At 43.1% G+C, this 11,924-nt stretch overlaps 1 pseudogene; it reads left to right on the top strand.

Moving 5' to 3' along the window:
- LOC127225554 (uncharacterized protein C9orf131-like) lies at positions 1 to 2,656 on the top strand (annotated as a pseudogene).
- The last annotated feature ends 9,268 nt before the right edge of the window (positions 2,657 to 11,924 follow it).

The raw sequence follows: 11,924 nt of genomic DNA, 5'->3' as shown, positions 1-11,924 counted from the left end.
ATGGAATGGCTGCTAGAAGACCTGCTTAGAGCTAAGGAGATATTGGGCTTCTCCAAGGTCAGCTAACACATGTTCTGGCCTGCAGACACGTAGCAGCAGCATCTGCCTCCAAAGTCCAGGGAATCTGGTGATATTATTCTTGTTCATGGTTTGGCAGATCCAAAGATGGTGGCAAATTGGGAAATGGCAACAGCTTCAGCTCTGGTGCTCTGGAGACATGATGAGACAAGGCAAGGTAGGTGACCAATGACTTGGATGTGGATCCAGACAACTATTGAAATGACATGTAGGTCAAATGAAGGGCCATTGTTATTTATGGATGTGGTCCCTGATAAGTGATTTTTAAGGCACAGATTACTGACTGGGTGAGTGCTCAGTGACATGATTTGAAAGCAAGTGACTAATCACTAGACCCTAGGGTACATTCGGAAATGGTGATCTCTAAATAAGAACTGGGTTTTGACATAAACAATGCATGAAGAGCAGGTTAGTGACCACTCATCAGAGCTGTGGGGCAGGTGAACCTGCAATGTAGAACAGAAACTAATGAATGTATGACACATCACACATCTCTAAGAAGCCATCATACCCTAATAGTATTATGCTTATTCCCTAGGGACTACAATTCTGCACCATTTTGCCTCCTTGATTCTCTGTGCAAGCAAGAGTCAGAGGAGGGAAGAAGAATATGGGGAAGAGAAGGAAGAGGGAATATTATCTCTGAGCCCACTAAAACCATATTCTCCTTCCAAAGATGCTTCCACTGGAAATCAATTCACTGCAGACCCACACCAGCCATCCTGTAGTTCTGGGGCCTCCCCAAGGCCACAGGGATACAAGAACAAGTATTCACACAACCTCAAGCCCTTCCAGATCCTTCCTACCTTCCAGATCCTGACCAACCTACCTGTGAGGAACAAGATAACTTCAGGGAGTTCCCAGCAGAGAAAAGCCAGCCTCTTCTGGGGTCTTCCATCGCTACACAGTGAGTCCCTGGAGACTATTTTTCTGAGCTCAGAAGGCCCTTCTCCACTAAAGTTGTCTATTGGTCCTTCTGCTTTCAACAAGGTTCCCTTCCTGCCTGTGTACAACTTGTTGCTTCCCTATTATCACTTTCCAACCTACTATCCTACTCCTAAAGCCCATACTATGAGAAATCTAGAAGGAATAGTACCTGGTTCTCAACAGTTCAATCTCCACCTTCCCTCTTATCCCATTAGGACCCTCCAACTAAGCCTTTGCTTATAGATTGTAAGGGAATCATATCTGACACCGACACACACACACAGCAAGCTTACACAGCAGAAAGGGTTCCCTTGTGTCTCTGAGAATCAAGCCCTACACTCACAGCCTGAGCTCCAAAAAATCAGACCTTCCACATTCTTGTATTCATCTGAGGCCTGGAGGGAGACGCCAGGGGACCCCAGCCTCCAGCAACACAATCCAGACTCACCTTCTGCCTCTCTACTGTATACTTCCAATCCTCATGAAGTCCTAACTAGGTCTGAGGTCCTACAGGACAACCATGAAACAACACAAGCACCCAAAAGCCTCTGAATCTGCAATGCCAACTGCAAGCCCACACCCAGCTTCCCTGACAGAATACCAGAAAAGCCAACCTATGAGAGAACTGTCTGGATTGAAAGCTCTCTGGGAAACCACAGTGCAAAATGAGAACCCCAGATCTATGCACTTCCAATCAACCTCTGCCAATTCACAGTTCCCATGATAGAACCTCAAGAAACTGACCCTCCAGGAACTCCCCTGATATGAAATTCAGTGGAGAATCATACAACATAAAGATAACCCCCAAGCTTTTGATCCCCCAATGCCAGCCTCCTGTCAACCACCAGGTTCTCTGTCAGAAGTAAGAAATGTTAACCCCAAAGGAGGACTTTCTGCACTGAAGGACTTCTGGGGAAACATGGGACATAAAGAGAAACCGCCTATTTCTAAGTCTCCAGTGTCAGCCCCCTGCCCTTCTAGATACCCTGTCAGAACACCAGAGAGAGAACCCCTAAAGGACCTGTCTGGACACGAGCTCTGAAACTCCAACCTTGGACTTCAACATGGGTTCTAATGAAACCATTCCTGCATGTGTCCCATTGGGATCTGAGACTCCATTGAAAGGTAAACCTAGCACAGAAAATCTTCGTGTCTATGCAGACCTAGTTTCAGCTCCTAGCCTTCCCTCTGTCTGTCTGCCAGACTTTGCAATGTTGGGCCCCCAAAGAGTCTTTTAGAGTCTAAAGCTTTATGGGAGACCAAGGGGCAGAGAAAGAAGCAGGGTGTGATTCCCCATGTCCTGACCATGTACCACCTATAGCCCCCTTTAGAACCACACAGAATCAATACTGTGGATGACTCCCCTAGATCAGAAGCTACATGGAAGGATACTGAGCATACAAGAAAATGTTTGTCTTCTGAGTCTCCATTTCTGAACCTCAACCCATCCCAGCTCTTGTACAGCCACCCCTCAGAGTTAGCCCCATGGGAGAACCCATTTACATCTAAAGTTTGGTGTGAGAACATTCAAAGAAAAAATAACTTCTTGGCCTCTGAGCGTCCCGTGCAAAAAACTTATCCTAACATCTATTTGGAGCCAGCTCCTCGGGAGTCCTCTCAACCCAGCTGGAGGGTACATGAAGCAGAATGAAAACCGTTGTGTTTTTTGGTATCCTCAGTTTGGGAATCCAGCTCACCTCCAAACTTATTTCAAAGTCTCACATAAGTGAGCCTAATGGAAACCCGCGCAACTGTAAGCCTATGGAGTCAGGGCCAGAGGCAGAGAAAGGACCTCTGGGCCACTAAGCTACCAGCCTCCAGCTTTCTCTCTGCTCCATCACAAGAGCCACACCCTGACATTGAATTTATATGTAGAAATGTACAAAAAACAGAGGCCTCCCAGACCCCGGTCCTCTGGTAATGAATCCTCTGCAACTACCATCCTGGCCTCCCATCTAGCTAAAGCCCTGGAGTCTGAACCCAACCAGTGTGGTCTACAGAAGGAAGAGATGCTCTCAGAAGCCAAGGCAAAGGCTCCATCTTCCCAGGGTGGGAACCGTCTCAGGGGTGTGTGACCACCCCTGTGAGCCATGCCTGGCAATGGAGTAGAGAATTAAAGATCAGACTAAAGAAACTAAAGCAGAGCCCCACCTCAAATCCCCGGGCCCACAACACTCACTTTGCAGCCCCCAGCCCTTAACTCCCCAACTGCAGAATCTTGGGACTCCTGTTTCCCACATCAGACTCATCTTCTCAGCATGCACTCCGCTCTCCAAGTGGTGATCCCTCAAAAGTTCAAAGGACAGAACCTCAGTTTGTCCAGACCCCTCACCACCCTCACCCTCTAGCAAAGCAGAACAAAAGTCTCAAAAAAACAAGGGGATTAAAGGGGTAGTAGTCCAGACACTATCCCCAGGAATGTTCATGCAAAGGCTAATGAAAAACTGCTTAGGAATGGGAAAGCCCTCAAATACAGGGGCTCTGGGTCTCAGCAAGAGACGTCGAGACAAGACTTTAGCACTACCAGCCCAAAAGAAAGGGAGTCCTAGAAAATCCAAAGCAGAGAAATGTGAAGGAAGGACTAAAAGAGCTGGGATCATCCACTGCCACAGGGAAAAATAACCCGCCCCAGGCAAGTAGACCAACAGAGATCCCTATACACAGATTTCCTAAAAGTCTCAGGATAGAGCTCAGCTGCTATCCACACGCTGTTCTTGCTCAGCAGTTTCTCTCAAATGCTGTTGGTCCCCAGGATCAACAAAGGGCAGGCTGGGTAGCTGGTGATACACAGAAGCCTCACTATTGTAAGCACTGTGCTTGGGCCCCCAAGGAGAAGCAGCTCCCATCCTCCACACCCAGGCCCCCTAACAGAGGTTTTCAAAGGTTGTTAGCTAAATTTCAGGTGTCCGTAGACGCCTGCCAACTAAACCAGTCAGAAAAGTATGATAGTACTGGCACCCAGTATCTCACAACCTGAACCAAACCAGGTGTGGGTACAGAAATAAAGACAAATAGAGAACCGTAATAAAGTAGTTCAATTAGACAACCTATTTACGCCTTCTTTAATGTATAGGTTACTAAAGATACCAGTTCCCTATTCTTCTAGAGCCATATCCCATATTGATTAGGTTCTAGAGCAGGGGTTCTCAAACTGAGGGTTTGAGCAGCCCTTGACACGCATTGCCTAAGACTATCGGAAAATTATTCCCACAGTAGCAATTATGGAAATCATGATAAAGCTGCAGGGTCAGAGGAACACATCCCGGTGCTGTTTCTGAGAGACAAACACTTCATACCATTCACCTAAGCACCAATGCACCTATTCACCTAAGTACCAATGATATAAACAACTGTTGTTTATATTTCACATAGTCCTTCTCTCATTTACTTGACTCCATATAGATTCTGTTGTTGTTTTGAGACAGGGTCTTGTATAGCCTGGACTGGTCTCCAATTTATTATCTCTCCCTCAACCTCCCAAGTTCAAGAACTCCAGGTGTATGCCACTAGGTTTAGCTTCTGTATTTCTAATCATTTCTTCTCAGCTTTACACTCAACTCTGCTCTTTTCTCTCTCTCAACCCCTGCTCTTCTCCTTCCTGAATTAGCTTATTTGCCCCAAGGTCACAAAACATTTGGGAGATGTGAGATTTCCGATTTGTCTTTTGTTTTTTTCTTTACTAGAGACTAAATCTAGGGCCTTGCGTGTCAGCAAGTGCCCTACCTCTTGGGCTAAATCCCCAACCCATTTTCACGCTTAGTAATTGCCCATTTATAGCTTTTACCCATTTTCCAGAAGCACTCCTAGTGGTATGGCACTAGCTGAATGGATACAATAATTCAGACAAAATACATTTGCCCAAAGTCCAACACATCTCACAGCTAAAATTGAGGGACTGACAGAGATGCAACTCTTTCCTGCCTTGTCTTTTCTAGCTTCTGGGAATGGTTATGAACCTAGCTAACTCCTTTTCACACTCAAAGCTATCAAAGGCAAGACAGGTCTCTCACATTATGTATCTTCCTAGCCTCTTGTTTTCTTCCCTTTGTGGGGGAGGGGGAACCGGGGATTGAACCCAGGCAGGGTCTTGAACATTCAAGGAAAATGCTTTACCACCTAGCTATATCCCTAGCCCATCTTTTCCCACTTTTTAAGGATCCTTGTAACTATGTGAACCCGTCTGAACAATCCTAGACATTGCCTGGTTTACCAAATCCAGGGCTTTAGCACTCTTAAGTTATAGGCCCAGGCTTCGCATTTGTCTTAAAATTCAAATGAAGGAGCCAGGCATGGTGGCACACACCTAACCCCAGCATGCAGGGAGACAGGGCAGACAGATCTTTATAAATCCCAGGCAGCCAGGGCTACACAGAGAAACCCTGTCTTGAAAACAAACAATAAAAAAAAAAATCTGATGATGAATGATGACTTTACTCCTCTTTTCATCCTTAATTCTCCTTTGTATGTACAATAACACATCCACAGGTTACATAGATTAAGGGATGTAGACACCTTGCCAGGTATGATGGTGTGGCATACAAATTTACTCTAAGCAATCCAAAGGTAGTGGCAAACAGACCTATGAGACCCAGGCCAGCTAAAGCTATATAGTGAGACCCTGTCTCAAAACAAGACATAGACATCTTAGAAAAGCCATCATCCTACATATAAAATGTATTAAGTCAATCAAATTCCATAATGAAACTAATAATTTTTCAAATTAACTAAAAACATTAAGAGGGAAAAAAAGGTACTAACTCACTCATGATAACTGCAAACATTTCCTTCCAGTTTTGTTTACAATGACTCTTAATATATCAAAGTCTCACATCTTATGTAGTTTTAAGACTATTTTTCAAGACAGGGTTTCTCTGTATTGCTTTGCTGCTTGTCCTGAACTAGCTCTGTAGACCAGGCTGGCCTTGAACTCACAGAGATCACCTGCCTCTGTCTCCTGGAGTGCTGTACCACCAGTGCCCAGGTCAACATTCTCCCTTTTTTTTTTTTTGAGGTGGACTCTCGTGTAGAACAGGCTGTACAAACTTCCCAGCGAGGCTACAAGTATGTACCACTCCGATACCTTTATGACCTTGACTTCTAAAGTAATTGAATATTTATAGTTTGTGGTATTTAGGTTGGTAAACAAACATTTGAGCATGGAATTTAGTAAAGTCTAATCCCCCCCCAAATAATGCCCAATTTCACCAAATCCCATACTAGAGTCCACCCACTAAAATAGACCATAGAGCAAATATGGGGCATTTTCAAGCATTTCTGTAAACCTGATCCATAGACCTCATTTTTATGAAAAACTTACTTTCCCCTTTAACTTTTTTTTTTTCCCCATAAGGTCTCCCTTCACAGACCTGCATGTTCTGGAACTCAAATTATAGACCAGGGCTGACCTTATAATTACAGAGAAATGACTGCCTCTACCTCCCAAATGCTGGGATTAAAAGGGGAGTACCACTCACTGACCAGACTGGCCTTGGAACTTGCTATCCCTTGCCTCTGCCTCCTTTTAGAAAACCTCTAAGAGCATGCAGCACCACAAACCACCCCTAAAACCCATCATTCTTAATTCTTCCTATACTCGCCTGCTTTAACCATCATTGAGCCCCAACACACCTATAAAATCTGTTTCAAATCCATCCCCACTATCACTTTCATAGTCCAGGTCATTTCTCACAAGACTGGTTGCCCTAACCTTCAATATATTTTTCACTGCTATAGTTCTCTAGGGAAGTCAACACAATTTCAAGTGTATGTCATAAAATTGAGTAAAAAGGAACAATGCTAGCCTAGTTTGCACAGGACCCTGAATTCAACCCCAGAATTGCAAAGGAAAAGAAAGCAAGTCTCCTCCACAGCAAAAATGTCTTCTGTCTTTTTTGAGACAAGGATTGGAGACACAAGTCTCACTATGTAGCCCAGGAAGGCCTTGAATTTACAATCCTCTTGCCTCCGCTTTTCCAGGGGAGTGGGGGAAGGGGAAAACCCTTTAAAACGAGTATGCATGGTGGCTTTTACAACTGTAATCCCAGCAGCTGAGATGCAGATATGAGGAAGCAGGAGGATGACTCCCAAGTCTGAGGCCAGCCTGGGCTTTATAGTGAGTTCCAAGCCAACCTCAACTACAGAATAACAACTCGAACTAGAAAACAAAACAAACAAAAGCCAGGTGGTAGGGGCACATGCCTTTAGTTCCAGCACTCCCTGCTTTGGGAGTTCAAGGCCAGCCTGGTCTAGTGAATGTGTTCCAGGCTACAAAAGAAACCCTGTCTTAGGAAAAAAAAAATTTGAGCAAAGGACATATAGATGTAATTTGTTATACTGGCCTGGTCAAAATAGTTGTAAAGGATAAGGTTGGCCTACTAAGGAAAGTTTGAAGATGAATGTCTAAGTCTGAATATGGTATGGCTATCGGACTTGGTTCTTGACATCCCCAACCCCGAGGAAATTACTAAAAAAAAATTTTTTATTAACTTTTATGATAATTTTGGGAAATTAACTTTTACTCGAGGAACTATTGAGCTATATGGTTCAGCGAGGAAAGTCCATTTACTGCCACACCTGGCAGCCTGAATTCAACCCCTGAACCTATAGTTCACGAATTCCCTGCAAAACTATCTTCTGACCTCTATACCAACACCCACAGACACACCCATAAAATACATAAATACACATAAATGTAAAAGAAAAAAAAATATAAATAGGTAAGAAGCTTGGCATGCGGTCAACCTGTAATCCTCAACATCCAGGGTTTTAGGTAAGACATCAGTTTTGGATTGGTAATAGCATGAACACAACAAATTCCTTGTCTTTAAAAAGCCAAGCATAGCAGTATATGCTGCTGAGAGCCCTTATCGCTTATTATAGAAGTAGAAATCCTAATATTCTAGGTGTCAACCCATCTAAGTTAACTTGATGGAGAGAAACTTGGCTTGCAAGGTTTGCAAGAAATAGACACCAGAATATCTGTTACTTCTGCTTGTAATTTTAAATGCGCTAACTGCATTCTCTCTAGCCTGTACAGTATGGGGTCTCATATTTACATTCCTGATCTACTGGGTATATATATCTGTGGAAGTCAGGAGGATGAGTTTCATTTAGTGTATAATCTTGATTTATAGAATATATACTGGGTAATTTGTATTCTCGAAAAGGCCCCAGAGAAAGAAACTCTTCACTAGGGATTAGTGGGAACAAAGCTACAGCTTGGCCTAGAGGCTGGAAATGGTAGGCTCGAGATTTTTCACCACATAACCTTTCCTCTATTTACCTTTTCAGAAGTGCCAGGTACTTCTTGCCACACTCTCTTCTGAGACACAGCGTAAGACAAAAGGTGCCCTGAAAAGTGCATGCTTGGTGGTCTGGCATATTGCGAGAGATAGCTAATTGTATCTGTGTGGTTATATAACCTGGAACCTCAGGAGATCAGGGAGACTTTTGAAGAATAGAGAGACATGAGAAGAATATGTGAAGGAGCTGATTCATTCACCCTCAGATCCCTTACCAGCCACCTCTACACTTTCTGTTTAGTGTCTTGCCCGAACCCCAGGGGCAGAGGCTGGCACCAGGGGGAGGTCCCTGATAACACACCTTGGATCCCAGAACTCCAGAGGCAGAGGCAGACAGAGCTCTAGTTTGAGACCAATCTGAAACTATTATTAAGTTTCCAGGACCAGCAGTAGTGAATAGTGAGACCCAGCCCTACCACCTGCCAAAAAGAAAAAAAAATTAAAAAAGTAGCATCTCAAAAAAAAAATGTAAATGCCACATGTGGGCAAAGAGTAGCACATACCTAAGATCTCCAAGCACTATAGAGGTAGTCAAGTGAGGACCAAAAGTTCAAGATCAGCCTGGGCAATGAAATGGGATATTGCATCAATAAACTAATTACCACAAGGGAATTCACATAATCTCATGTGGGGCTATGATATAGCTTAGTGATTTAGACACTACTTAGCATACATAATCCTGAGCATGTAAAGAAAAGTACTCTATGAAGAGACAGACATTTACCTACCTAAAGACATAGGAAAGATGATTTCTGGCCACTGGAAATAAGTTTTGCTACATATGGTAGTACAGACCTGTAATCCTAGCAGCTTGGACAGTCAAGGCAAGAGGATCTACCAAATTGAAGTCAGCCTCAGTTAAGACCTTGCCTCAGAATAACTTTTGCTTTTATTTTTCTAAATTTTATAATGCACACTACCACTTTTTAAGGGTTTCTTGTATAACAGCCATGGAACTGGTAGACCAGGCTGGCTTCAAACTCATGGAGATCCACTGCCTCCCAGTGCATTGGGACTAAAGGCATATGCTCCCAAACCGGCAGTTTTAACACTCTATAAATGCTATTTAAAAGTAAATTATAAAAAAGGTGCATTGTGGTGACATCTCTAAGCCCAGCACCTATCTTATTTATTTATTTTTGAGATAGGATTTCGCTGTGTACCTTGTAGACCAGGCTGGGGCCTTGAACTCATTGGATCCGCCTGCCTCTGCTTCCCAAGGGCTTTTAATTAAAGGTGTGTGCCACCACTGCCAGCACTTAGAAAGGATAACATAAGGAAACCAAAGTTGAGGCCAACTTGGTCTCAAAGACTGCTCCAAACCCCCAAACCCAAGAATAAATTTAAATTATATGAGCACAACAATATGTGTAAGTTAGATGATTGGCTTTTCAAAGGTAAAGGGTTAAATATGATAGTGACTCTCCTTTAATCCAGCACTAAGAGGTTAGAGGCAGACAGATCTGAGAGTTCAAGACCAATGTGACCTACAAAGAGTTCCAGGCCAGCCAGGACCACAAAGCAAGACCCTGTCTCAACAAAAAGGTGGGAGAGGAGAGGGACTGTGGAAAATGGCCCAGTGGAGAAAGGTATTCTATCCCCAAGACCTAGGCAACCAGTTTGGATCCTAGATCTCCATGGATGAGAGAATTGACCCTGGGAAATTTCCAGTGGACCTCCACTTGTACTTGTCACTCTCTCTAAGGCCAGAAAGATGACTTCAGTGGTGATAGAACTGCCTACTCTCCCAGAGGACCTGTGCTTCTCAGCACCCCATCTAGCAGCTCACAAATTTCTTCGGTTCCAGTTTTAGGGGATGTGACACTCCTTTCTGGCCCCTGAGGACACTAGCACACATACGGTTCAAATAAAACCGTTGAATAGATACTTAGCCACATAAATTTCAAAATAAATTTACAATGCAAGAAATAAAATAAGGGAAGGGGGGAGTGAATTGGCTTCTTTGTGGGGTACTGAGGATCAAACCCAAGGCCAAGGCATGTTTAGGCAATTTACACCCCAGCTCAAAAGTAAATTAATATTAAATATGGCAATATTAGTTTCAAAGCACCTTAATTTTCACTTTTGCATAAAATGCACTTTGGGGATATGAAGTGTTTTATAGGTGATTCCTAACCCTAGGCCCAAATTAACTCAGGTACCTCTTGCATGCCTTACACTGCTCAAGCACACCCTGTATCGTTCATCACTCCAGTGTTATCCCCCCACCTCCATACGCTCAGAGATTCTTATTTTGGTATGGTTTCCCCCTTGTTCTCAGTCCTTAGTGCCTTTGTTGATGATACATTTCTCCACAAGTCCAAATTTCAGAGCTTAAGAGGTTAAGTAGCATCCTACTCATGGAGGGACCCAAATTTCAGTCCCAGAGCTTCCATAGGTAGCTCAACAACAACCTGTAACTCTACCTCCAGGAAATCTGAACTCTTCTGGCCTTGGAGGAAGCACACACACAATGCATAGACCCACACATGTAACTGAGGAAATAAGCTGTAGCTAACAGTAGAGTGCTTAACTAGGATGCACAAGGTTCCAGGTTCAATTCCTAACCACATCAGTTATAACTTGGAGAGGTGATATAAGCCTTTGATGCAAGCATTCAGGAAGACGGTCCTCTGAAAGGACAGTCTAGTTTACCTAATGAATCCCAAATAGGGGTACAGTGATATTCTGTCTCAAAAATTGTACTTGATATGAGAAGTTTGTGGCATTGTACATGCTTTGAACTTTCTAAGGCAAATTCTGAGAGTATCTTAACCCAATAGATCTTAGGTTGTTAGTTATACTCTATACTCAGCCTTTGCTATATTGAGTCTCTATAGTCTATATATAAGGTCTTAGATATATTTTATGTTTTAAAACTATAATTACATAATTTCCTCCTCTTCCCTTCTCACCCTAAACCTTTCCCATAGCCCTTTCCTGCTTTCAAATGCATGGCCTCTTTTCTGTTGTTACATGTTTATGCCATTTTTTTGGACCTGAAACTCATTCTTAATCATATTCTTCTGGAAGAAGTACCTTATGACTAGGGAGAGTATTTTCAACATTTTAGCTAAGAAAACTGATTAAAAGGTCCATCAATGCGGTAGTATGACAATTAAACCATCCTAATGCACCTTCAGTAACTTATCCTGTATCCCACTGTCTTGAGGGGAAATTGATCCATGTCTTTGGCCATGCTTTTACAGTTTGATGGAATCCCAAGTCTTTCTCCAAGTGAGAGCGCTCTCTGGGCCTTAATGAGGTAATGATATTACCAACCCCATAAGGACGACATCACCAGTGCAAAGCAGGTAGTATAGACCACATAATCAGGAATACCCAAAGGGGAAGAGTGACAAAAAGCAAGTCATGGGGAACTCACCAAATCCTCACAGTATAAAAAGATCTATTTTGGGGCTGGAGTGAGACGTCTTAGATGATATGAGCCTGGCTGCTGTTCCAGGCTCACAGCCACCTGATGCCCTTTTCTGGTGGCAGGCATAATAACACTGTGGCTAGTACATAAATCTTTTTAAAAATATATAAATTTAATATATATATTATATATATAAATAATATACATAATATATAATTATTGAACAAACTCAAGATGTT

The sequence above is a fragment of the Phodopus roborovskii genome, unplaced genomic scaffold (assembly GCF_943737965.1).
Source record: "Phodopus roborovskii unplaced genomic scaffold, PHOROB, whole genome shotgun sequence".
Lineage (NCBI taxonomy): Eukaryota > Metazoa > Chordata > Mammalia > Rodentia > Cricetidae > Phodopus > Phodopus roborovskii.
The sequence above is the reverse complement of the archived record's forward strand: the minus strand, read 5'-3'. Positions and strand labels throughout refer to the sequence as shown.